This window comes from Myotis myotis, unplaced genomic scaffold (genome assembly GCF_014108235.1).
Source record: "Myotis myotis isolate mMyoMyo1 unplaced genomic scaffold, mMyoMyo1.p scaffold_m19_p_5, whole genome shotgun sequence".
In the NCBI taxonomy this organism is placed as follows: Eukaryota; Metazoa; Chordata; class Mammalia; order Chiroptera; family Vespertilionidae; genus Myotis; species Myotis myotis.
This window is the reverse complement of record NW_023416357.1, coordinates 22,177,963-22,205,221: the sequence shown is the minus strand read 5'-3', so window position 1 is coordinate 22,205,221 and position 27,259 is coordinate 22,177,963. Positions and strand designations below refer to the sequence as shown.

The following is a 27,259-nucleotide window of genomic DNA, read 5'->3' as shown; positions in this document are numbered from 1 at the left end:
AAGCTGATTAGCCAAGACTAAAAACCCTGGGTGATGTTCTCTTATGGGGATCTTTGACAAAGCCCTCTTCTCCAAGCCCTCCCTCCCACTCCATTCGCTTGCAAATCGCTGTGCCTACAGAGGTCTTTACTGCCCCAGTCCCAAACCTGGAGCCCTGCAGCGCCATCAGCGGCAACATCTTCCTATGTGAGGGACTGTCTGTTATTAATCAGAAACGCTGAATGGAAACCAATCAGATAGAGAGTTCCTTTGGCTTCAGCTTCCTGCCTGTCTGAGTGAGAAGTAATGCTCCAAGAGGGAGGCACACTGAGATGCATGAAGATTCAGCTGTGAAGATACTATAAAAAGAGGAGGAATGAGACAGAAGCCACAACGCTGCCGGAATCGTCAGTGCTGAGCAAGGCTAAACTCAGTTCCATTGCTTACAACAGTAAGTATTATTTACTTAGCTTGCGAATATGAGCTATTCATTTTTTTTTCCTAATAATGAAGTAGTGCAAATATTGCTTTTTCTCCTAGTAGGGGGTCTCTCTCTCTCTCTCTCTCTCTCTCTCTCTCTCTCTCTCTCTCTCTCTCTCTCTCTCTCTCTCTCTCTCTCTCCCACCCCTCTCTCTCTAACATTTGGAAGCAGGTAAGAATACATAATTTTATAGTATTTGAATAAGGTATTAATAAAATGCTCAGTGAAATAACTTGCAAACATTTGCTTCTTATTTCACTTTTACAAAACTGATACCTAACCAAGCTCTTTCTATAGTGCTCAAATTTTACATATGAAGCATTATTATAAAAATAAAGTCAAACTTTATATTATGCTGCTTGATTTCAGTAGCTTTGAATTACTCGCACATTAGTGTGTGTATGTATATTGCTATTGTTAAATTAATTTGAAAAGGACCCTTGGTTTTCTCATAACTGTTGCTTATTTAATTTGAGTCAGAACTAAAAAAATAAATGCATCTTTTTCATAATTTAAGAAGACATGATTTCTTTGTTTTTTAAATATTAAAGTGAAGTGATATATGAGTAACATATATAGATGGAAACAGGATGCCAGGGTTAATGTGATCACTTTACCTGATATAGGTTTCTTCAACTATCTGTGGTTCTCACTCAGATCAGCGTTCTAAAATGTGCATGTTGGTTGGCTATATAATTGCTCTCCATTACCAGTAAGTAGGCAAATGTATCTTAATGTAATAAAGACTGGATGAAAACCACAGGAGGGAAAGAGTTGCAAAAGCAAAATTGGCAGGTTTTATTTGAAGTGACATGGAAAATGCATTGATTTGAGGGAGCATTGGTGGTTTTTTTTTTTTTTTTTTGCATAATCAATATAGCCATTCACATCTATTAAATTTTCAAGCACATTAATCTCAAATGGTATGACAAATTTTAATTGTAAGGTTATCAACATTTTATAATGTTTCCATTTAGATACTGCTAAGAGTGTATGCTCTTAGATTCTACTTTAAACAACAAGGGTGCATTAGACGAAAAGTGAGCACCTATAGCAGATAAGTTCACATTTATTTTTATGATCAATTTTTGATGAGAATGTAATGGACTATAGATTTGAGGAGAAGTTAGAGGTCTTTTTGGATGTTTTTTGTCATTTAATATTTTGTCATATAGATCTGTAAGATTTATAAAGATTTCTACAAGGTTTTTGAAATCTATGTACTGTGAAAAAAGAAGTGATGCCGTGACAACAAAAAGTGCTAACTTTTGCATGAAAGTTACTTTTTATATTATAAGTTAGAAGAGCTATCAATTTTCAACCATAGTTGACTAAGAATTAATGTGATCATTCAATGTTCTTAACTTGGAAAAAAAGAGTGATTTAAACACCTCCTGCATTCAATAGAGAATAAATCCTATTTTAAGATTCAGAGGCTGCTTCATTGCCTAGGCAATGCTATGTTAAGTGCAGAATACATTTGAGTAACTACAAAACTGGTTAACTCAGGTTTGGATGGTAGATTTTTTTAAAAGATAAAGAAGATGAAAGAACATGCTTTCTAGCACACAGAAGCAAAGAACTTGGGCATAACATGAACAGCTTGCACTTGTGATCTTGTCGAAGAATACATTATGGTTTTTAACTCAAATTTTCTCAAATTTGTAAAATACAATGGCAGGCATTTAGATATATGCCAATATCTTAAAAATACTGTCAACTCTATGTTTGTTTTGAAAAATGAGAAAATGTAAGATAAAGTACCTGGTGTGAGCAAATCTAATTCTGGGAATAATGAATAGAAAAATGCTGTAGAGGGAGCAGATAGGTAGTACCAATTTAAAAGTAATTCACTAACTTTGAGTCAGATTTGGTCGGACTAATAAAGCAAGTCATATAATATAATAATTTCTAAAATGGAAAAGCATAATGTTTCCTTTTATTATGCTATTTGATATTTTAAGACAATTTTGAAATGGTTGACATAATTATACCACCACCGTTGTATTCATTGCATAATTGAAAAAGAAATGCCTATGTAACAATATCACAATATCAAAGCTGGCTTTGAAATTGGAGTTTTAAATGTTGTGTTGCTCAACTTGATAAATTGTGTGTTGGAGCAGAAGCTCTTCTGAGTGTCACCTTGCAGGGAGATTTTATTTGGTGTATTCCTGTGACCCCAGTAAATGCAAAGTTTAGCCAAAGCACTTTCTCTTCTATGGCACATTCACCTAAAGGCTTGGAAAAATTAATTGGAGATTTTTCTCTTCTGGCTCACCTCTCTTTAGACATCAGTAGTGATTTGAGGCAGATATACATTCCCTACAACATTTGCAGTATGAGTAGCTGCAGTTAATCAGAGTGCTTTGAAAAATTACATAACAAAATACGTGAGCATTATGGTAATATATTGTACAGAAGAAACTATAAATTAAGGTAAAAGTTAACTTAATGAAAAACGTGAGTGTCTAATAAATAAACATTGGCTGTAATGTGTTCTCTATGAAAGGGAACAGTCTAGATGTATTATTATTTAGCATTAATATAGATGCTTCAGTGAAATGGATCTTTAGTTTGCTATACATTAGACTAATTTTGTTCCATCAAATGAAAATTTAAATATAAAAAATAAACCTAACATTGGAAAAAAAACAGTTTGATAGTTTAAAAAATGACCAATGTGATACTTTAAATATTTATACTTCTGACTACTTTATTGGATAATTTACTTCTTAAATTATCTACTTAAATAATATTAAGTTTTCTTAAGAAAGAAGAAAGTATGCTAAGACCAAAAGGACATTGGTTTTAATTAGCTTTGTTTCATTTCACCTGTCCCTCATTTATAAATATGACCCGTTGTATGTAGAACATAAGACATGTTTCTTGAGATAGAACATTTTTTCTTTGTATTTTGCATAATTGTTTCTTTAAAAAAGTCTTATGTCTTAAAACATATACCCTTCTAAATAATCATGACATTATGCTATTTAGATTTTTACATAAAATTCTAGAACTTTAGGAAAAAGATGTTAACCTCCAACTCTGATGTGACCCAAGAAAACTAAGGATTAAAAAATCAGGTAACATATCCAAAGCTGTCAAATTGTATATGAAAAATTAAACACACACACACACACACACACACACACACACACACACACAGTGATTAGCTGAAAGCAGTGCTTCCTGGATTGTTTTAAACATCTTGAAAAAGTTTTTCTGTGTGGTGTGTGTGTGTGTGTGTGTGTGTGTGTGTGTGTGTGTGTGTGTGTTTAGTCACTTTAAATTCCTCTGCCGGGAACAACCACCATCCTCATCATTAAAATACAGTAAGGAATGTGCAGTGAGGAGAGTGTCTTTGTAGCACTTTTATACATTTCCATAGCAGTCCTAATAAGTTAATGCACTTGTCCCTAAATTTAGCACTAGTAAGAGATCTTATAGCCACATTAAGAATGCAAAGTGCCTGAATAAAAGCATGATCTCTGGAGCCTAAGCAAGACATTTTACATTAGCACCAGCAAGAAACACCTCCCAAATGCTAAAGTCATGATAATGGATCTGCCAATGAAGAAAAAATGGAAACCTCGTGAGGTGTTATTGTTGTTCTGGAGGTGGTGTAGTGTGTATGTGTGCATATGTGTGTGCACGTGTGTGTGGTGTGTGTGTGTGTGTGTGTGTGTGTGTTGTGTGTGTGACACTTATTTACTTTTATGAGAGAAGGTAGTAAAAAGAAGACCTGAATATTTTCTTAAGGTGGTCTTCAAGATTTTTATTTTTCATTTTTTCTATTCAATTACTTTGCCAAATTATAAATCAATTGCAGGAATAATGAGTACTTTCATATTCTGTATTTCTCCTCATGAGCAAGATAATTCTTGGACTTCCTAATTAATCAATGAAACACCAGAGTATGTGATTGTTTTATAAGTATGAATTAAAAAACCTGCAGCTCATATTACTTTTTCAAATTGGCTCTACAATTATGACGAGCATGGATGACTTCATTATAGTTTTTTAAACCAAATTTATTCAACTTAATATGGAAAAATCAGCGGCTAGTAATTATTTGGTTTTTATTTTAAAGATGAACATGTTTCTAAATGTAGGAAATAGATATACCTCACAAATTTTATATTGGAATATGCTAAACTCACTAAGTTTAATGTAACATAATAGAGTATTCAATGCATAATGGACTTTTTTTCTCATATTTACTAAAGAAGGATCTTAGGAAAGTCAATAAAACAAGAAATGATATTTGCAGGAAGTCAGTATAACACGGGAGACAACAACACATATAACAATGTGTAGTGTAAGCATATAAATGTCAGTAATTCACCTACAGGGACATCTATAAACACAGTTTAGTCTTGGGTGCAATGAAGAAAGATCTCCATGTAAAATATGCTCTACTTCTGTAAAATATTCTCTATTCATATAAAATATGCTCTATAAAACTGAGACATCAATTCTAAAAGTTTCAAAGGGAGTTAGTTTTTCCTCAGATGATCATTCAATTTTTTTCCTACAAAGCAGGGTTACTATAATTTACTGTAATAGACAGAAGTATTATTTTTCAACATTCACATATATGTGCTATAAATACTTCACAAAGCAAAGACTATATCAGAAATTTAAGAAATTAAAATATATTTTATATTTAATGGTAATTAAGTTGAAACATCCAAGAAAACTTGCAGGGCAAATTCACATCTATTTACCTATTTATAATTTAATATCTTTTTAAATTTTTATTTACTAATTTTAAAAAGAGAGAGAGGAAGAGGGAGAGAGAGGGAGAAACATTGATTTTTGTTGTTCCACTTATCTGTGCATTCATTAGTCGATTCTTATATGTGCCCTGAGCGGGGATTGAACCTGAACCTTGGTGTATCAGGGTGATCTCTTACCAACCGAGCTACTCGGCCACGACTTATAATTTAATATCTTTATCTATATATCTGCAACCATATCTGTGTTTTCATTTAAATTTCTGTGTATCTGTGTCAGTAAGTAATTATGTACATGTGTTCACCCTAAATAGATATCTATTTAGGGTGAACACATGTACATAATTATAGATATGAAAAGGAATAATGCAATAATTTTTTATTTTGATGGTTAAATCAATTATAGACTTTTAATTGTTACAATGGTGAAACATTAGACACTACAAGGCTCTTTTGTCAAGCAATCATAGATGTGATATCATGAACAAATAATAACATAACAATTATAACTTATTTTAATTTAGTAAAAGTTAAACTCAGTTACAGTTCAAGTGTTATGGCTGCTTTGGATACTTTTTTGATTAGGGAGAATTAGACTTCCATATTTTAAAACAGTAACTGGAAGTGATCCTTCATTCAATGTTCACAACTCTTGAAGACCTAATAAAAATATAATCTCTTTACCCACTCTTAGAGTGGATGGAAAAGTGCTATTTTAAGTAGGAATAACAATGCTATCTTAAACAATATTAGGTAGAAATTTGATCATCAATATCAGAACATAAAATCATTATTTTTTCTTTGTTATGTATAATGCAAAGGAAGAACATTATGTGGTGAAATTTAAATTATTTATTTGGTCATTTCCTCTCACTGAGGGTCAGGTCAATAGACATTTTATATTTGTTGTATTACTGGGTAAGTTAACTATTTGCTAAATTGGAAATTTGCTTTATTATAAAAAAATGATATTAAAATTAAATAATATTGCCTTATATCTAATAACATATGCACAATAATTAATAAAACTATCAAGGATAATATATTTGTAATACTGTCACTTCTTCCACATTAATGTTATAACTTATTAGGACATTATAAACCAACTATGCATATACTGAGCAGGGATTGGAATAAATTTAACTATTAGAAGAGAGATAATAATTTTCCTTCTTGCCCAAATCTTGCCAGTTTATCTAGATGATGTGACATTGTATATGTATACTTTCAAATCAGTTATGTTTTTAATATCCAAACATTAAATAATACTCAGATTAGTATTTTTGACAATACTTACTCTTCAAGGACTAAGTAATTGATGGACTATTATCATAACACATATGATTATGAATGAAATGTATATTTGTCTGTTTTTTATGTTTAACTTGAAATTGAGACCCCTGATACAATCATTAACAATGAAGAATGTTGTTATTATATCTGCAATAAATATATTTTTCATTTATAATTAAAATTAACTTTGGTCAGTTAAAAATATGGAGTTTTATTAAAATATAAATTGTGAATGTCAATAATAAGCTTATATTTTAAATATTGTAGGGTTATTTTTAGTACATTACAATTAGCATTTTTATCAGTGCTGTCTTTATATATGTATCTCCTTATATATAAACAATAGATATTTAAATATGTATGATGTATATCAAGCTTACGACTTTGGGCTTGACACCTTGTGTTAAATTTTTTGTTTTCTGTAGCTAAATATGGATGATTATTTTATTTATATAAGAAAATAGTTCCAACTTTGAACATTTTTCATAGAAAAGTAATAGAATAATTAATTGTTCTGATAGAAATTTAATCATACATATATGTCAGGAAAGTACTTGAGTTTATAATTATGTATACCCAATGACGAACATTGAAACTGATGGAGACAAAATGATAGAATGGAGACAAGAAAGTGGTGGGATTGCATCACAGACTTAGTGGCAGTCTCACAAGAACTTGAGTTTAATAATGATGTCATCAAGGATATCTGACCTCCTACCTCCCCAGACCTAAGCTGCTGTGGCTTGCTGCTTGTCAAATGAAGCATTACCTTTGGGATCACCACAACCCTTTATTTAACATGGGCATGAAGGGCCTTCTTCATTATACCCACGGCTAAACTGTGTTTATAAAAGTCTGACATTGAAATTGAGCTTTAAACATATTCAGGGAGAAACAAAATGTTATTTTAGAATAAAAATGTCACATGTATATGTCTTGGACCATATTTACAAATTGTACTCTTCTAAAATTATAAGAAAATGTAAATAAACAATCCATATGGAAAGAGTGTGAAGAAATTCAGCCCCAGAATGAAAATTTTATCCAAATTATGGGTTTGGACAAAAATATCCCTAACTATTTATAAATCATATCATATTCTATAAAACATGGATTTGAAAACAGATTTTGAAAAGAACTATTTGATCATTATAAAATTCTATACATATTCAATATAGTGTTGCTTTTTTTTAAAACTTCACCCAAGTATATTTTTCCATTGATTTTTAGAGAGCGTGGAAAAGGGAGGCAAAGACAAAGAGAAATATCAATGTAAGAGAAACACATCATTTGGTTGCCTCCTGCATGCACCCTGACCAGGGCCCGGTGTGGGAAGGATTCTGCAACTGAGGTACGTTCCTTTGACCAGAATCAAACCCAGGACCCTTCGGTCCGCAGGCCAATGCTCTACCCACTGAGCAAAACCAGCTAGGGCTATAGCGGCTTTCTATAAATGAGAGATGTTTTATAAACTATCAGTGATATATATTCATTATTAACGTTAACACTTCAGATAATTTTTCTAAATATAATCATTTGATGATTATATTCTTTATATTCCCAGTATTTTAACTTGTGTCAAGGATTGTGATGATTATTCATCTCACTGTTTTTAACTTCCTATGATTCCCTACTTTCATTGCAGCTTGAGTCTTGCTTCTACATCTGTTTCCATATTGCTTGGCTTCTTTCCCCTTATCATCCTCCCCCACCACCCTCACTTCAAAGACAGAATAGATTTAACTCTGAGTGAGTATTCTTCTTAGCTGGGCTTGCATTTTGTGGACATGATTCAGTGAACTATCTCAGCAAACGAGCTTTTCCAACATGAGAAACTCCTTAGATATGGAGCTAATAAAAATTGGTCACTATATTCATAGATGATTTTAGAGAATCGGCCCCGCCCCTCTCTACCCTTACTGTCTAATTGACTGGAAATGAGCCTTCTAAGGCGTTGAGCATTACCAAGGTCACAATTCATTAAGAAGAGATAGGTCGAACAAGGAGGCACCCTGCTACTCACAGAAGTCTGACTGTAAGTTCAGGAATGCAGTGCTGAGTATTCACAGCTACACGAGAATTTCAGAGAATCATTAAAAAGCAAACAAACTGGGGCTTGAATACCTAAGGCTATCCTTGTATAATTAATATCCATTAGGTGTGTGTGTGTGAAGAGACAAATTGGTAAAGGGTATTGATACTGACTGCTGGACCTCAGGAGTCCCCAGATTGTCACATGCGAACTGTTCCCATTAAGAAGCTGATTTTGTGTTCCGTTTCCAGGGAGTAGAAATGACAGTCCAACTTACAGTGTGCAGGTGTAAGCAGAAACAACGCTTCTCATAACATCAGTACCACAATGTAGTGTCCTAAATGTGTGCAGGCTGGGTGAGAGGTATGGTCACAACCCCATATGCACCCTTCGTACCGTTTTTATTTTTTAAATTCACAATCAGGAAAAAAAAGAAAGATCTTCAGATTATTTGTAATAATGAATTAATGAATTCACTGGCTAATTATTTTATTTTTTTCACCTTTGAATTTACTTGTTATTAACCCCCTACTATGTCTTAGGCGAGCTGGGAGACCTTCACATGGAAACCACAACTTCCAAACAACTTCAGTTCTTAGTGACTCCCTTCTTGTCATAAGTGACAAATGTACCTGTTTGTAACCTCTTTTTATTTAGTCTTAGTTTTCCCCATACATCTTGCAACTAATCTGTATTCTACCCCTACCAAAAAGCATTAAACTCACGCAAAAAAAATTCCTCGTTACTTCATCTTAAAAATAAGTAACATTTTACAGACTACCTTGCCACTCTGGTCACCCTGTATAAAATTAACTCTTGTTTGATAATGTCCCTGAAAAATGAAAGTCATTATCCTAATTCCAAATAGGGAGCACAGATAGATAGGACTATATCTCCCTTTTAAAATCTACTTTTCAAATTAATTCAAGACAATTTTTCAATCTCCTCACTCCTGCCAAAGACATGCAAAGAAAAACAATGTATGATTTATAATTATCTATTTTTTTTAATTTTTTGCTCAATCCCTCCACCCCTCCAACACCACTGCCCCACCCAAGCTCTCTGTCTGCTTTCTATCTATGAGTCTGTCTTTATTTTCTTGTTAGTTCAGTTTGTTCATTAAATTCCACATATGAGTGAAATCATTTGGTACTTTTCTTTCTCTGAGTTTATTCCACTTAGAATCCATATAAGATAAACTGTTACCAAATTCTGAGAACTATAAACCTTGTCACATCTTACATTAGTCTTTTCCTCTAGCCCTTAGGCCACTCTTCTTCTAAGAATCTTAATATACTTTGCTGTACTAATATAATAACATTGCTGTACTAATATAATAACATTGTAATTGCTCTCCTCGCCAACAATTTAACTACTGATGCACTTCACAAAATATAATTTTGTAAATTAAAAATATGTTCAGGCCCAGCTGGTGTGGCTCAGTGTTTGAGCATGGACCTATGAACCAGGAGGTCACGGTTCCATTACAGATCAGGGCACATGGCAGGGTTGCATGCTCAATCCCCAGTAGGGGGCATGCAGGAGGCAGCCAATCAATGATTCTCTCCCATCATTGATGTTTCTATCTCTCCTTCTCCCTTCTTCTCTGAAATCAATAAAAATAAATTCTAAAAAAAATGTTCAAATAACCACCTCTTCTCTCACTCTCAATCCACACCCCATCAAATCCAGAAATAAGTCAGTACTCTCCAGCCTTGAATCTGAGACTTCGGCAATTGGTTTTATCATTATTTTTTTTCTGCTAAATTATGAGTGTCAAAAATATGGCCACAGCCTTAAGGAGCCTAAAGAATAGGCTTTTAAAGAGTTAAAACTACTTTGGAATCTTACAAAAATGTTGTGCTTATGATTTAACAAGAGGCCCAGTGCATGAAATTCATGCACGAGAGGGAGTCCCCTCAACCCACCCTGCACCCTCTCCAATCCGGGACCCCTTGGGGGATGTCCGACTGCCGGTTTATGCCCGATCCTGGGGACATCCCTCTCACAATCTGGGACCACTGGCTCCTAACTGCTCACCTGCCTGCCTGCCTGCCTGCCTGATCACCTATAACTGCCCCCCCCCTGCTGGTCTGGTCACCCCCAACTGCCCCCCGACTGGCATAGTCACCCCTAACTGCCCCCACCCAGCTGGCCTGGTTGCCCCTAACTGCCCCCCCCACCAGCCTGGCTTCCCCTTACTGCCCCCCTCTGCTGGCCTGGTTGCCCCTCACTGGCCCCCCTGCTGCTGGCTTGGTTGCCTGCAACTTCCCCCACTGTGGCCTGGTCGCCCCGCGCAGCCTGCTGCTCGGTCATTTGGTCTCCCCTCACTGACCTCCCTGTGGGTTGGTTGCCCCAAGAAGCCTTCTACTCAGTCATTTTGTTGCCCCTCACTAACCTCCCTGCCAGCCTATTTGCCCCACGCAGCCTGTTCGGTCGTCCGTTTGGTTGCGATGGTCGCTTAGGCATATATATATATATATATATATATATATATATATATATATATATATATATAAATACGTGTGTATGAAAATGGGAAAGTATTTTAAAGCCCTAGAGGGCCTGTAGCTTCCTGTGTAAAATTAAGATGTTAACAGTATTGACATGACAATGTATTATGAGGAGACTATGACCACTGTTCCTATGACCACTGTTGTTATTATTAAGAATGTTGTTGCTCAGGTTTAGCATATCTAGGTAAAGAGCATGGGGACTCTCAATATAGAAAAGCATGAGAGAGACCTAGCTTCATTTAAGGACTAATTTCATTGTTCTTTCATTTAGATAAGGTAAATCTGGGTCAGTTACCACATTCTGAATATAAATATTAATATACATGATATGGTTTTTTAAATTGACGTAGCATAAAATGGAAATATATTTTGAACAATTTTGTCATAAATTTATACCATATTGAATATAGAATATTTACTATTGCAGATACAATGCTATAAAGTTTATTGCTTTAAGTCAGAATGAGTACATTACACATGGATCTTAGAGATATGAGTGAGTTATGAAAGTCTTTTAAATCAATGTTAATAAAATTTCATAGTATTTCATATCATCACATAATTCAATGCCATGTATTTAACTTTCTTTTTCTATCATTTTTATGGTTGTCCCCTTTTATGCTTTGAATTATACTAATGACTATAAAGTAAATGACAGTCTTTACCTTAAAAAGAATACAGCTTATAAAGGTGGTTTATTTGTATGAGAATGTTACTATGGTTTGAAAAGTATAGTTCAAACCAAAATGTAACAATGATTGCATGCTTGTGAGTAACATCCACCATAATTAACCTGGAAGTTATATTTGTGGTGAATGTTAATAATTTGATAGTTTATCCCTAATCTTTATAAAGTAGAATTTTATTATTCATGAACTATAGAAACTATTATATTATTTAGTAAATTTGTTATTCTGAACTCATAGATTAGTGCCATTTTTTTCACCTTTTACAAAGCATGCGTCATTTCTCTGGTCCTGAGATAATAGCAGTGAGCATGAGACAAAGAGTTTCTAATCTCAGGAAGGTCTTCTCTAGAGTAGTGACACAACTAATAAATAACATAACTACGGTACTGATGAATGTTGAGAAAGTAGGCAGTGTGATGGACAGTTACTTAAAGGGATGGGTGAAGCTTTATCAAGGTGGAAAGAGGTTTTGTTGAGAAGATGATATTTGAATTGATTCTGAATGGAGATAAGAAAATATTATGAGAAACATCATCATAAATAAAAGAGATAGCAGTTTCAAAGGTCCTGATACATTAAAAACTTTGCTCATTGTATAATATCCCAATCACAATTATTTTAATTTGTAAATACTATATATCATGCTTATTTAGAGATAAATTTAGTAATAAGAATGTGAACTAGTGAACTAAACATTTCCTACTATTCATAGTATTGTTATGTTAACAACTTGGGTTCAAAAAAAATTTTTTTTTTGCTTATTTAAATAAATTGTTCCAATATATCTTTATATTTTTATGCCTATAAAGTTGGACTCAATAAATGTTATTATTTATGTGGTGGTGGGAATTTCGGACAGCTAACTGTGGAATATTTAAATATGAAGAATGTGTCCAAAATATGTAGTTTCTCCTGGTTATAAGTAGAAAAACTCACTTAAATTAAAGCAGGGATGAGTACCTTACTATAAGGAGGACATATAAAACTGTATATTTTTTCGTATATACACTGTATATTTCTACATCACTATCTATAATGATAAGGACAAAAAAAGGCATCTATACTAATAATAGGGTAACATGCAAATTGGTCGGGATGCCCTCACGCATAATGACTGATCAGCAGGCTGCGTGCACAGCAGGTGCGGGTGGGCAGGGACTTGCAGCATCGGGCACTTGCATCACACCATCACAATCCATCACCAGGAGGGCTTCCATGCAGCCCAGCCCATGGGCGGCCCCCAGCGGAGGCACCAGGAGGACTGCCCAGCACTAATGTGACACTGCCTGTGTGCAGTCAGACATCCCCTGAGGGGATTGGAGAGGGTGCAGGCCGAGCTGAGGGACCCCCCCCCCTGCATAAATTCCATGCACCAAGCCTCTAGTTTATAATAAGATTGATCCACCTTATCCTGAATATTGAGGGGAGGTTCTATCCTTGAAGGCGCTAGAATAGGATCTGCTCTAGAATTATCTCAAAATTTTCCAAATATTAGTTTCTTTCTACTTGTGTGATTTTATGTTGAACATGACTTTCATACTTCTATTATAGTTTCCAAAATCTAGTTCTTTCTGTGACGGCAGATCTCTACTTTGAGGATCTGCTCTCATCACTTTGTGTTGTATGGCACGCCAACCTTTACCTTTTGGCACTTTTATGGTTTCTCTTTTATTTTTGCTGATTTCCTCTTTTGGATGAATCTCTGGTTAAATTTTCTGAAATGATCATGTAAGTCTAAATCTCCTTTCTTCATACCAGAACCCTAGATATTGTTTTGGTGGTCATTCAATATTTTCATAACCATATCTGAATTAGCTATCTCTAGTTATGTTCTCTTGGGTCCAAATTTTAAAAGGTGGAATTATAATCCAATCTGGTATAATAAAGAGAATAATGGTTGGGAGTAAAAAGACCAGAGATAAGGGGTTTGTTTTCCTTCACCACTCTAGAATTAATTTCTTCACTGTAATAATGGTAGAGAGAGGCTAGAGACATCTAAGGGCTCTTTCACTTCCAAAGTCAATTGAATCTTTACTAGAAGTTAGTTATATATATTTAACATTCAATTGTTTCTCTAACAAGCTTCCATCTTGCAAGGAAAAATAAAACAACAGAAATTCTGTGCTTAAAAATATCCAAAAGCCTGGATATCATGCTGTCAGACCTGGTCCTCTCGAAGGATTTCTCTGCATTGGTGTTCACTCTAGTACCAGATCTATCACATGTGTTCAAACAGTCTTGTCCATATTGCGTAAATTCCCCACACTGATATCAGAATTTCAATGAGTAAAAATAATGAGTTGGAGTTCGATTATTGTCACACATATTCAGAAATGTATTTATTTCAGTGTGTGTACAGAACTACTCTGTTTCAAACATTCTATCAGCATATTCACAAGTAATATTACAAATTCAGATATCAACCACCTAAAAGAAAGACAAAATTCAGTCATCAATTTTAATACATTTTTGTGTTGTAACTAATTAAAACAGTATAATTTATTCCTTTGTTTAAAAGTATACATATTTCTGCAGGTATAAAATGATACTATTTTATACTATTTAAATACACAAATTATTTCTGTATTATAGCCATCGTTGCATGATATGGAGCAATCTCTTAATAAAATTGCCCAATCTTTGGAAAAAAAGAAAATATCTGTTTGACAATTTTAAAATAAAGACTGAATTCATTTGAAGAATAAATAATTATTATGTGAAATGAATCTCTAAAAAATTCAATTTGTAAAATACCAGATTTATTAAAAAGGAATGAATACAAGGCCAGTAATTTCTTTGAGGTTATCTATTGGCATCATTTCATGCTCTATCCTTGGATATTAGTTATTTTTTTAATAAATAACTTATCTTAGGGACTTCAGGTAGTAAACCCCGCTTAAGCATAGAAGAAATTACTATCCTAACCATTTATTATCTATAGTGTTATGAGATTAATAAGAAAAGCAGGAGTATGTTAGATAAGTTCTAACAAATCACAACAGAACAACATCCTGTTTCAATGTAATCTCTTGAGAAAACATTATATGTGTATCTGATAGTCAATTAAATATTTTGCTTTCACAATCTATTTACAAGAAAATTAATTATTTGTAGATAAAGTCTCTCCTTGCAATTTCCTACTGGAGTAACAGATTTCTTTCTGATGTTCTGAAGAAATAAATTAACCTATTCACTAATTAAATTAATCCCATTTTGTAATAAGGAAATGCAGATTCAATTTTTCTTTGTCAATGAACCCTTATTTATAATGGTATCCTACCCTAGTCTATGGGGAAAATGAGTAGCAGCTGTGTTGGATAAACCACACACATAATTAGCATACAGAATCCCTTTGCCAGTGATATTGCTGAAGTAATGTAAAATATGATAAATTCCTGGGTGTGTTTTATGGATGAATCATATTTTATGTTACTTTTAAGAGTGTTCTTGAAAGACATTGAATGAATCCAAATTCAGTATGTATTGTCAATATTGATTCTTTATTTGCTTACACTGAACCACAGATAGAAATTTAAGCAAAATAGATAAAGAAGCCTATTTTTAAACCTCTTATGGAATCCTTCATGATTAATCCAGAAATCTTAGCTTAGAATCAAGTTATTTTGTGCATCTTTTTATTGTTGATTTTCTAAGTAATTACATTTACTATTGGCCAAAAGATATAAAACAAACTATAACTAAAATAGCTATAACTAACTAGATAAAATGAGTAATGTGGCTAGATTTTTCTATAGACACATAGCTTTCCCTGTTAGCCTTACATTAAAACCTGTTATCTAACTGTTGATAATTTTATTGAGCAATTGAGCATTCATTCATTTATTCATTTAATTTTTTTAAAAATATTGACTGTTTGAAATGTGGTCAGTTTTCTTGGTTGCTTCTCAGAGGCATGTTTTTAATATATTTTAGCTTCAAGTAACTTTACTATAAATTGTCACCCAGAACCCAACCATGTGACTCAGTGGCTGAGCATGTACCTATAAACCAGGAGTCCACAGTTTGATTCCCGGTTGGTCAGGGCACTTGCTTGGGTTGTGGGCTCGATTCCCAGTGTGGGGTGTGCAGAAGACAGCTGATCAATGATTCTCTCTTGTCATTGACGTTTCTATCTTTATCCTTCTCCCTTCTCTGAAATCAATAAAAAATAAATTATGTGGCTCAGCTTCCCTGTTCTAGGAAATCCTTATCCCTTCATCTTGTTCCTTCTGAACAACTGGGTCATGGAACAGTTATTTAGTACTAAGAATTCTAGGGTGATTCATTCAATAAACCTTCCCCAAAATGTTTAAAAGTGTTCGTGTACATGGAAACAACCTCAATATTATTACATTAATTTCCCTTATCTGCAGGCGATACATTCCAAGACCCTCAGTAGATGCCTGGAAACATTGATAGTACCAAACTATATACTCTTTACACTATGTATATTTTTTCCTACACATACATATGTTTCACTGAAAGGAAGCACGTTAAGTCTTCCCTTCGGCATATCTTAATTACCACTATCACTACTCTTCTGGGTGAGAGTCATTATTAAGTAAAACAGTTGTTATTTGAAAACAAGCACTGAGATATGGCAACAGCGGTGGGGAGCCAGAGCATATAGAGAATGGATATGCTGGACAAAGGGATATTCATGGCCTATTCATGGCCAGGGAGCAGAGAAGGACAACATGAACTTTTGTGTGTGTGCGTGCGTGTGTGTATGTGTGTGTGTGTGTGCGCGCTACTCAGAATGGTGCACAACTTAAAACCTATGAATTGTTTATTTCTGGAATTTTCCATTGAATATTTTTGAACTACGATAGACCTTGGGTAACTGAAACCATGGAAACTGCAGATAAGGCAGGACTACTATCAATCCATTTCTATAAGTGATGAGAAAAATCATGTGGTTCAGGTTAGTTGAGGCTTATGTGATTCCACCCCTTCCTTAATAAGACTCAATACTAAGAAATGTTACTTAATTCTCCTTTCATCTTTTGTAATTAATTTTTATAATTTTATTTTTTTATTTATCTTTATTGTTGAAAGTATTACAGATGTCTCCTTTCTGTTTTCCCAAAGAACCCTCCATCCCACCCCCTACCCCCAAGGCCTTCACCACATTATTGCTTGTGTCCATGGATTATGCATATCCTATATAATAAAAGGCTAATATGAAAATTGTCCCCTCAACTGGGAGTTTGACTGAGAGTTTGATCAGAGGGTGGGGCTGGCCGGCCAACCGCCTGTGGCCCCTTCCCCCAAGCCGGCTGGGCCAGACCCCACCCATGCACAAATTATTGCACCAGGCCTCTAGTATGCATATAATTTCTTTGGTTAATCTCTTCCCACTACCCACTCACTCCCACCTTCCCTCTGAGAGCCATTGGTCTGTTCTGTGCTTCTATGTCTCTGGATCTATTTTGTTCATCTGTTTATTTTGTTCATTAGATTCCACATACAAGTGAGATCATGTGATACTGGTCTTTTTCTTTAAATGGCTTATTTCGCTTAGCATAATATTCTCCAGGTCCTTCCATGCTATCTCAAAGGGTAAGAGATCCTTCTTTTTTACTGTTGCATAGTATTCCATGGTGTAAATGTACCACAGCTTTTTAATCCACTCATCTATTGATGGGCACTTGAGCTACAAGTATTTGAAGATCTTAGCTATTATAAATAGCACTGCTATGAACATAGGGATGCATATATTCCCTCTGACTGGTGTTTTAGCTTTCTTAGGATATATTCCTAGAAATGGCAGTTTCATATTTAATTTTTTGATGAAACTCCATACCATTTTCCATAATGGCTGCACCAGTCTGCATTCCCACCAGCAGTGCATTAGGGTTCCCTTTTCTCCACATCCTTGCTAGCACTTTCATTTGTTGATTTGTTGATGGTAGCCATTCTGACAGGTGTGAGGTCATACTTCATTTTCATTTTAATTTGCACCTCTCAGATGATTAGCCACTCTGAGCATTTTTTCATATGTCTATTTTCTGTATGTCCATTTTGGAGAAGTGTCTATTTAGGTACTTTGCCCATTTTTTAATTGGGTTGTCTTCTTTTTGTTAAGTTGAAATAGTTCCTTTTATATTTTGGAAATTAACCCTTTAACAGATGTATCCTTGGCAAATACGTTCTTCTGTACAGTGGGCTCTCTCTTCAATTTGTTGATGGTTTCTTTTGCTGTGCAGAACTTTTTATTTGAAGTAGCTCCATTTGTTATTTTCTCCTTAGTTTCCCTTGCCCTAGGAGATGTATCGCCAAACATATTGCTACAAGAGATGTCTGAGATTTTGCTGCAAATTTTTATAATATTATCATGGCTGAAAAAATAATTTTCTTCTGGGATTATATACAACTTTATGGCCAAAAATTAAGTACTGCTTATTAAAATGTCAAAATTCATAAGTCAAAATGAGACCAAGCTAAATTTACATCTAGACACATTGTGCAATTCGTATGAGAAACTGATCCAAAACCGCAAATTCATAAAACCAAGTTACTTAGCACAATACTTTAGCTCCCTCTTTTGGATGGCCCTGATTATAATATGAAAATATGAGAAAATTCCCTAATTTCCCTTTATTTCTACTGTCAGTATATAATAGGTGAGACAATGTTTACTCAGTTGTTAAACTCTGTAAAATTAGTAGTTTTAATCAGTCTTCAAATGAAAATAAATTAAATCTACATCTAGTAATATTTTATTAGTTGAATACTTATTGAACACTTTGCTTTAAAGTTAACAATGTATTTTAACAAAGTATTATAATATACACTATTTAAAATGAATTAATATTCACCTCATTTTGTGAGGATTTTAAATGAGTCTTAAATAAAATATTTGAAGTTAGTTATTTTACTATGCAATAATCATTTAAAAAATAATTAATACTTTAGAAAGTATTGAATACCAGATATTGTAAATTGATGAATTATTACTTTAGAGGTTTTTAACTATCTTCCTTAGTTATTTCAGTAATGACTTAGAAGATAATACATAAAGAAGTATAAACTAATATTTGTGTCATCTCCTAGATATATACATGCATGTGTTGGGTATATATACATGTGTGTATTTACATATATGCATATGCTCTTGTACTTATTAAATTTTAAGCTTGTCATATTGCAGAAGAATAAACAAAGTCAGAAAAATAATTAAGTAACTTGATGACACTCTGACACCTCCAATTCTAATTGATCTAAGTGGAACCTTTTGAGAACTATCAGGTTTAAGTGAGTTAAAAAATGCCTTCCTTCTTGGTGGATTAAAAAACAATGTGTTCTTTGAAACTTTCTATCTACATCCCCAATTTTCTCTCAATCTAACCAATATTTTCTAAATATGTAAAATGTATCATATCTTAAGTTTCTGACTTGACTTTTAAAACAATATTTAACAGTTGGTTGAAGAAAACAAAAATGTATTTCATGGCTATTTTCCACAATGGATTTAAGTTATGCTGGATTTTAAACTACTACTTGGGAGAAAATTCTGTGACAAATTATGCTAAACTTTCTCCCACATAGAACCACTTTCAGATTTTTAATGCAATCATTGAAAAGCTCATAAACATTTGAAATTAAAATGTTTATATGCTTATAAGATAAGCATTCTTATCTTATAAGATGAATAGCACATACGTTTTTAAGTATATTGGCAAAATGGGCTTCTTCTCTTAATTGATGGCAAACATACATTGCTAGCATACACAGTGATTAAGCTTTTTGTAAATAAGTCATATAATTGTTTCTGTTCACATTGTGGCACTTTGTGATGAGTAATGTATTTTTTAGTCAAACAACAATCTCACCTTCATCCCTCTCCTCAACGTTGTATAGTCTATTTATTCTAGCACTGTATCATAGAAAGCACTTATGCATGCATGGCCAAAACCCATACTTGATAATATATCTATGTTCTAGAATATCTACATTAATAATAGACAAATATGTAAATTGACCATACCTTCATGATGCCCCACAGCCAATTGGGAGTGAGTATGCAAATTAACCCAACAAAGATGCCAGGCCTGTGGGCAGCGCTCAGGTGCCGAGCAGCCGTGGGGTGGGGTGGGATGCTTGTGTCATTGCCATGGCGATGGAGCAGGCGTCCGTCACAGCCCCAGCCACTCCGGTCCTCTGGGCAGCATGGGAAGGCGGAAAGGTGGCTCCGGGCCGGAACAAAGGGAGAAAGGTGGCTCCTGGCCAGAGCAAAGGCAGAAAGGCGGCTCTGGGCCGGAGCGAAGGCAGTGCTGGCAGCTAGGAGAAGGAAGGCCCATTCTTGCATGAATCTTTGTGCATCAGGCCTCTAGTTAAGTATAGAGTTCATTAATACTGGATACTCACATACCAGTACTGCATGTTAGAGATTTACTGAGATGCCAATAAATATCTATTTCTGAGGATGGTTACAATTAAGAAAAAATGCATTGCTCAAAACCACTAACATGTAGAAATGTTAAAGGATAGGTTATCTCAGTAATAAAAGTCACAAAAAGCATGATTGCATGTTGTATCTGTCTTTATCTATACAGTCCCTTTGTTTATTTACCTACATTAGTTCGAATGACAATGATGTCTCATTAGAGTAAGATGACAAAATCTCAAACTGAAAATGATTTTTCACTAAGTTATTATCAGGAGATAATGACATACTGAAAGTTCTGAGTCTCACTGTTGACACTGGCGACCCTCATATGCTTAATAAGCAGAATCCTATTAGAAAAGACAGCTGTGGCAAGAGTTTGGCGGATACAGAGTTACATCATTATGCAATAGGACATAAGTTAAACAATTCTGGGAATGACTGTTAATGTAAAAGAAACCAGAGCATATATTTTAGGATTTATATTTAGTAACAGGCACCTTCCTAAGAGGCAAATATTTGAAGATTTTATTTTGCATTGATGAATATATATTTAATTTAGTATATCATATATCTGATGTTTAATGATGCCATTTAAGCAGCAAACATATATGCCTTTGGCAAATATAGAGAAAAAATAAAATAAATACAATGGTCTTACCATGTGGCAAAATTAAATGAGTTTCATAAAGAGAAGGATTCCTAGTAAGAAGTGTAAGAAGCTTCAATAGGCCTGATTTTAAGAATTGACTCAGATGCATTTTTACTTTTTAGACTTCATCTTCCAGCAAAGAAAATATGTCCTAAAAGATCAACAGTGAGAGCATGACTATTTAGAGTGAAAATAATATTCTCCCTTTAAATTCAGTGGGTTAATAGAGATATTCAGTTGTGCAGTAATGTTCATCATATTTCAGTGTATGGTTGTGAAGTATTTCTAACCAAATTGTAAACATATTCAACTTTGCAGTGCTTTAAAAATGAGATGTAATTATGGACATCGTGTGTAAAATGAAAAATAACATATTCAAATTATTGAAATAGTCCTCTATAGTTAGCTGTTTTGTTACAACTCATCTTATGAGGCACAGACAGAGTGCACTGGATCACTTGAACTCTTGGTTTGTTATTTTTCCTCCAAGTCAAACCATAATTCCACACTAACCTCTGTATACATCATAAGGATAATTAATTTTTATTGTAAAACACTTCTGATTCATAGGTTTTTATTGAAAAATCTTTAGAAAATCATGGGAGCTGAGAGTGCCTGATAGAGATAAAAATAAATCAATGAAACAAAGTGAAGGCTCTTGTATGAAACAATAATTATGGTCCATAAGGAGAGGGTCTGATTCATTCAATAGTCTGCACTTGATGCTGGACCAGTGGGGTGGGAACTCAATCTGTTCCTTAATAATTTCTCCTTATGAATCCATATTATATAAACACTGACAAGTTATATTTGTGCCAATTTTACTACTTTTCTTTGATATATTGTTTTAAACAGACCTCTTGATTTGTTTAGGACAACTATCATAGAACTACTTTAAAAAAGGAAGTCACCTATGTTAATTAACTTTTTAATTCTCAAAATAAATACTGTTTTATTTGGATTACAGCATAGTGGTTATGTCATAGGTACTAGAGTCAGACTCCCTAAGTCAAAATTTCAGCTGCCACTGGAAAAGCCCATTGCCCAAAAGATCACCAGAAACACTGCTATAGCCAAGCAATTTCCTGCAACAAGGCATACTGCTCAATGTGGGATAATTTCAGATATGTTGGTCAGAAGAAGTCAGGATAGGCTTATGGCGTTTGGAAATATAGCGGAGCATTTTGTAAGTGCTTATAAAAAGCAGGGATGAGCACTTGATTGGGGAATATCAGGAAATTGGGGAAATTTTGAAAATGTGCATTAGATTCTGTCAAGAAAGCTGGAAAAAGAGTTTGAAGTTGACTTTGATAAGGAAGTAGAAACCAGAGGAGGAAGATGTTTGGTCATTCTTTTTGGGGGGTACCTAGCACCCCTCCTTTTTCTAGTTCGCTCACAGCTATTGAGTGAGCTTATCTGATGTTGATATTCTGTTAAGTTATTTTTGATCAGCAGGGGAAACCATATCGCAGCTCTTAATTTCCACGCAGGTATGAGGTATCAGAGCTCATTTTTGGTTGTTTCTCATAACCTAACAGGTATTATCTAGGGCAATATATTTAAACACTCAGTACTTTCATATTTTTGTGTATCAAATGTAAATAATAGCACCTTCATCAAGTTGGTTTGAGGACTGGTATGTGATTTAAGATACATGTATCAGTCAAAAGGACTAGGGTGTGCAGTGAAGTTTTTTTTAAAAAAGCTTCATTTTCCCTCCCATTATATATTTACTAGAGGCTGGGTGCATGAAATTTGTGCACTTGGCGGGGGGTTCCTTGCCCAGCCTGCACCCTCTCCAATATGGGACCCCTCTCACAATCCCTCTCACAATCCGGGACTGCTGGCTCCTAACTACTCGCCTGCCTGCCTGCCTGATTTCCCCTAACTACTTCTGCCTGCCAGCCTGATCACCCCTTAACTGCTCCCCTGCCGGCCTGATTAACACCTAACTGCTCTCCTGCCAGCCCGATTGCCCCCAACTATCCTCCCCTGCCGGCCTGATCTCACCCCCTACTACCCTCCCCTGCTGACCTGATGGCCCCCAACTGCCCTCCACTGCTAGCCTGCTCACCCCCAACTGCCCTTCCCTGCCAGCCTGGTTGCCCCCAACTGCCCTCCCCTGCAGGCCTGGTTCCCCCCAATTGCCCTCCCCTGCCGGCCTGATCTTGCCCCCAACTGCCCTCCTCTGTTGGCCAATTTGGTTCTGATTGGTCGGTTTCTATGACAGTCAGTGTCAAAAACTCTGTCTCCTAGGCAGCCATTGGCTCCTCACAGTTGACCTAGATTTGGTTCTGACTGGTCAGTTTCTATGCCAGTCAGCATCAAAAGTTCCACCTCCTAGGCAGCCATTGGCTCCTCACACTTCACCCAGATTTGGTTCTGATTGATCAGTTTCTATGCCAGTCAGCATCTCTGGGCCTACCAAGAGGGCCTGATCAGAAAGGCGGTGCTGATCAGCAGACCGGTGGAGTCCTGGAGAGAAATGGAGGTGTGGCTGCTGGAGAGAAAGAGAGAGGCAAGTGCTGATCAACAGAAGCCACAGAGGCTACGGATCAGACCCTGCTTCTCTTCAGGCCTCTCTCTGGGCCTTATTTGAAGCCTCCTCAGCAGTCAGTGCTGGGTCACCGCGCCTGTCGCTACAGCAACCCAGTGCTGACTTCAGGACTGACTTGTGGTTGGTCGAGTCTCCTGTTATGAGGGACTAAGGGTTTTTTTATATATTAGGATCACAGGTTGGCTGGTAGGGGTGTGAGATAGCTCCCTCTCATCATTTTGGTTCTAGGCTAACAAGTTTTGCTATTTGGCATGGCAAAGGAAAGAAGACAGTGACAGGCTCACAGAACAGTTCATAAACCCTCTTTCCAGAAAGAACCTACATTGCATCCACTCAAACTTTCCTGGTTAAATAGCTTCACAGAACTTCAGGATGGCAGAGAAGCACAACCCCAATGGGCTAGGATGATGGAGGAATGGACTATATGGGAACAGAATGAATGGCCACTACAAACTGTGAAACGCTACTGGTCCCTCACTCATTAAGAGTGCCAGATATGACAATAATAAAGGACTGTTATGTTACTATGATCTTAATTTTCTTTCCCTCCACAGGATTTAATTATTACATTCACATGTGATTGTATTTTCAAATGGACTTTTCAAGTGAAATAAACACAGGATTTTTAATATCAATGTCTGAAAATGAGATACTAAAAATATATATATTTTGGTAAATGTATTGTGTTCAAATAGGTGACTTGCAAAGGTAAACATGCTAATGCATATTTATACTAAAAAGTTTAGTTAGAGAGTATTTGAAATATGAAACCTACAGCTAGATTATGGTGGTTGCTTATTTCAGTTTTTTAATTGGTTAGATTACACTTGATAAAATTAAATAATATGGAGGTCCATTATAATGTTGCCAAATGGTGCACTGGGCTCACGTAATGCTGTGACTGTGTAGTGCTAATTGAAAACATTACCATGGTGATTGCGATAGTGACATTTAAATTGGCATCAGTGTAAGAAATCTTTACAAGAGGCTCTCACAGTATTACACAGTACATTTCAAGAATATAAGTGTAATTTTGCTGGCATCTTCATTCATATAGGCTGAGGAAAAGAAATACATGTGCATATGTTTAATATATATTTGAGAAAAATAGTTAAATGGAAATATTCATGATTTATGTATGATTTTAATATTTTAATATTATATCCTTCTATATTATAATTCCTGTTTGAATTCTCAAAATGTTTTAAGACATATGATATGTAACTCAACATACTGAACATTAAGAAATTTAAATGTATTATATAGTCCCTCAACACATATTTTGAGTCTTCTGTGCTATGCAAGACTGTTTTGGATTATAGTTTGAAAAGAGAGTCACAGTAATTTAAAGGTAGCTAAATTTAACAGAGCCTTTCAAAGTCTTTCAAGAGAAGTAGCAGGAGCTCTATGAGTATTACTAACATTACTAGAGGCCCGGTGCATGAATTCATGCACCAGTGGGGTCCCTCGACCTGGCCTGCGGTATCGGGCCATAACTGGCTCTCCGACATCCCCCAAGGGGTCCCGGATTGTGAGAGGGTGCAGGCCAGGCTGAGGGACCCTGCCAGTACACAATTGGGGCCAGGGAGGGACATAGGAGGTTGGCCAGCTGGGGAGGGACCACGGGAGGACTCCAGAGCCTGTCTGGCCCATCTAATTCAGTCCTTATCGGCTGGACCTCAGCAGCAAGCTAATCTACCAGTTGGAATGACTGCCTCCTTGTGGTCAGTGCATGTCATAGCGACTGGTCAACTGGTCAACTGTCTGTCCCCTGATGATCAGTGCACATCATAGCAAGCGGTTGAGTGGCCTTAGCATATCATTAGCATATTGTGCTTTGATTGGTTGAACAGCCAACTGGATGACTGGACACTTAGCATATTAGGCTTTTATTATATAGGACTAAAGGCCTGGTGCATGAAAATTCTTGCATTCAGGGGGCGAGAGGGAAGGTCCCTCAGCCTGGCTTGCACCCTCTCACAGCCTGGGAGCCCTCAGGGGATGTCTGCCTGCCAGCTGACAGTCAGACACCTTAGCGCTGCTGAGGAGGCGGGAGAGGCTCTCACCATCACTGCTGCATTCACAGCCCTCAGCCTGGCTTATGGCTGAGCGGAGCTCCCCCTGTGGATCGCACTGACCACCAGGGGGCAGCTCCTGCATTGAGCATCTGCCCCCTGGTGGTTGTTCCCAGTCGTTCCCACCATTAGGGTCAATTTGCATATTGCCTTTTTATTATATAGGATTATTATGACTTTCACAAATTAAGAAACTAAGACATAGAAATGTTTCTCTAAAAGTTACATAACTAGTAGGTAGTACAGTCTTTTGAAATAATTCTGAGTTTGTGGTCTTAAAAATGTCTTCATGTTACCTCTCTGTCATTAATATTATGGTCTCAATGACACGAAAGCACAGGGGAAAAAAAAGAATCTCTTACCTTTACCTGATAAAGTTAAGGAAATACTACAAATGGTTAATAAATATTAATATTTAAGCAGCACTATATTGGATTCCTAGGGCTACTGTAACAAAGTACAATGACCAAGAGGAATATGGTAGGGGAGAAATGAAATAGGAGAGAGAGGTGGAAAGAACACAACACCAACATTGCCTCAGATTGAGTCTAGCCTGGGCCTGATCACAGAGAGAAGGCTTTGAGAATAAAGACTCTTGAGGCAAGGGGTCTGGGTATTCATACTTCAGTGTCATTGACTTTGGTGATGAGTGAAATAACATCCCTAGCTTGGCGATTCTCATCAGTCTAGGAAAATTCCCAGAAGAAGAGGTAGATCTAAGCAATTGGCAGCCAAACCTTAAGGTAGTTGGCTTTGTCAATGACATCTGCATGGATCACCAGAATCTACTGCAGACTGCACATTAACACTTACAATAAACTTTGAATGTGCTTATCCCTTTAAAACGGTAAATGTAATAGCTTACAATGACCTTCTCAAATCTCATTTATAGTTTCCTAGGCAGATGTATATTCCTTTATTGCACCTTAATAGAATATAATTATATAATGACTTAATCAAGAATTTTGGTTTGAAGGAAAGGAATATACATATATTACATATTATAGATCTACTATATTTCAGTCCCACACACAACCTGAACTCATCCATTGTCTCTCACCAGTAAATGGTAACTCTAAATCTGTTTTTCAAGCCAAAACCTGGGACTTATTCCTAACTCTTCCACTTCTATTAATTGCAAGCCAGTAAAAACATTCTTTCATCAGTATTATTTCAATCACCTTCTCAGCATTTTCTTTGTGTCCTTTCTTGCCTTGGTAAGTCTATGTTTCATATGCCAGCTAGAAGAACCCATTTAATATTATGTCAGGATCATCCTCTACAGCAAACAAACCCTGATGTCAGTATCATGAAGATCACCGCTCTTTATCATGGCTTGGAGGACTCTGGGAGCTGGCCCCTCTATGACTTTGGAGTCTATAACTTTCCCCTTGTTAACTCAACTTAGGTCCTTTCCATGACTTGAAGGCTTCTAAAATGCACCACACACCTTGCTACAAACTACATTTTCTTGTTCTGGAACACTGTTCCCATTGAAATCCTCCTAACTCACTCCTGACTCTTTGGCTTTCTGCACAAATGTCACTATAATTGAAAGGGTAATTTTGACAGTATTTTTGAAAATAACAGTACTCTCCCAACACACATAATTTATCTCTTTAACTTGCTTTATTTTTTTTATTCTTTTTCTTTACTCATTTGTTTCAGAATAATGATGACCAATAAGCGTTTTTTAAACTATTATTCTCATATACTCATGGATTTGTAAACATTATATTTGTTTCAATCTATTTAGTAATTATCCCTTTTGATACTCATATTATCCCATCATTGGTTAGTTGGGAGCCCTTCATATGAACTCTTGAGTCCTTTTGACAAGACCCCAGTTGTCTTTGC

At 35.6% G+C, this 27,259-nt stretch overlaps 1 protein-coding gene across 1 annotated transcript in view; it reads left to right on the top strand.

Annotated features, from left to right (window-relative positions):
* Positions 1 to 300: 300 nt before the first annotated feature.
* Positions 301 to 27,259, top strand: part of CDH9 (cadherin 9) — a 93,610-nt gene continuing 66,651 nt past the window's right edge. Inside the window, exon 1 of the mRNA XM_036309358.1 lies at positions 301 to 430. The gene's annotated coding sequence lies outside the window, so the exon portion shown is untranslated. The remainder of the gene's footprint in view (positions 431 to 27,259) is intronic.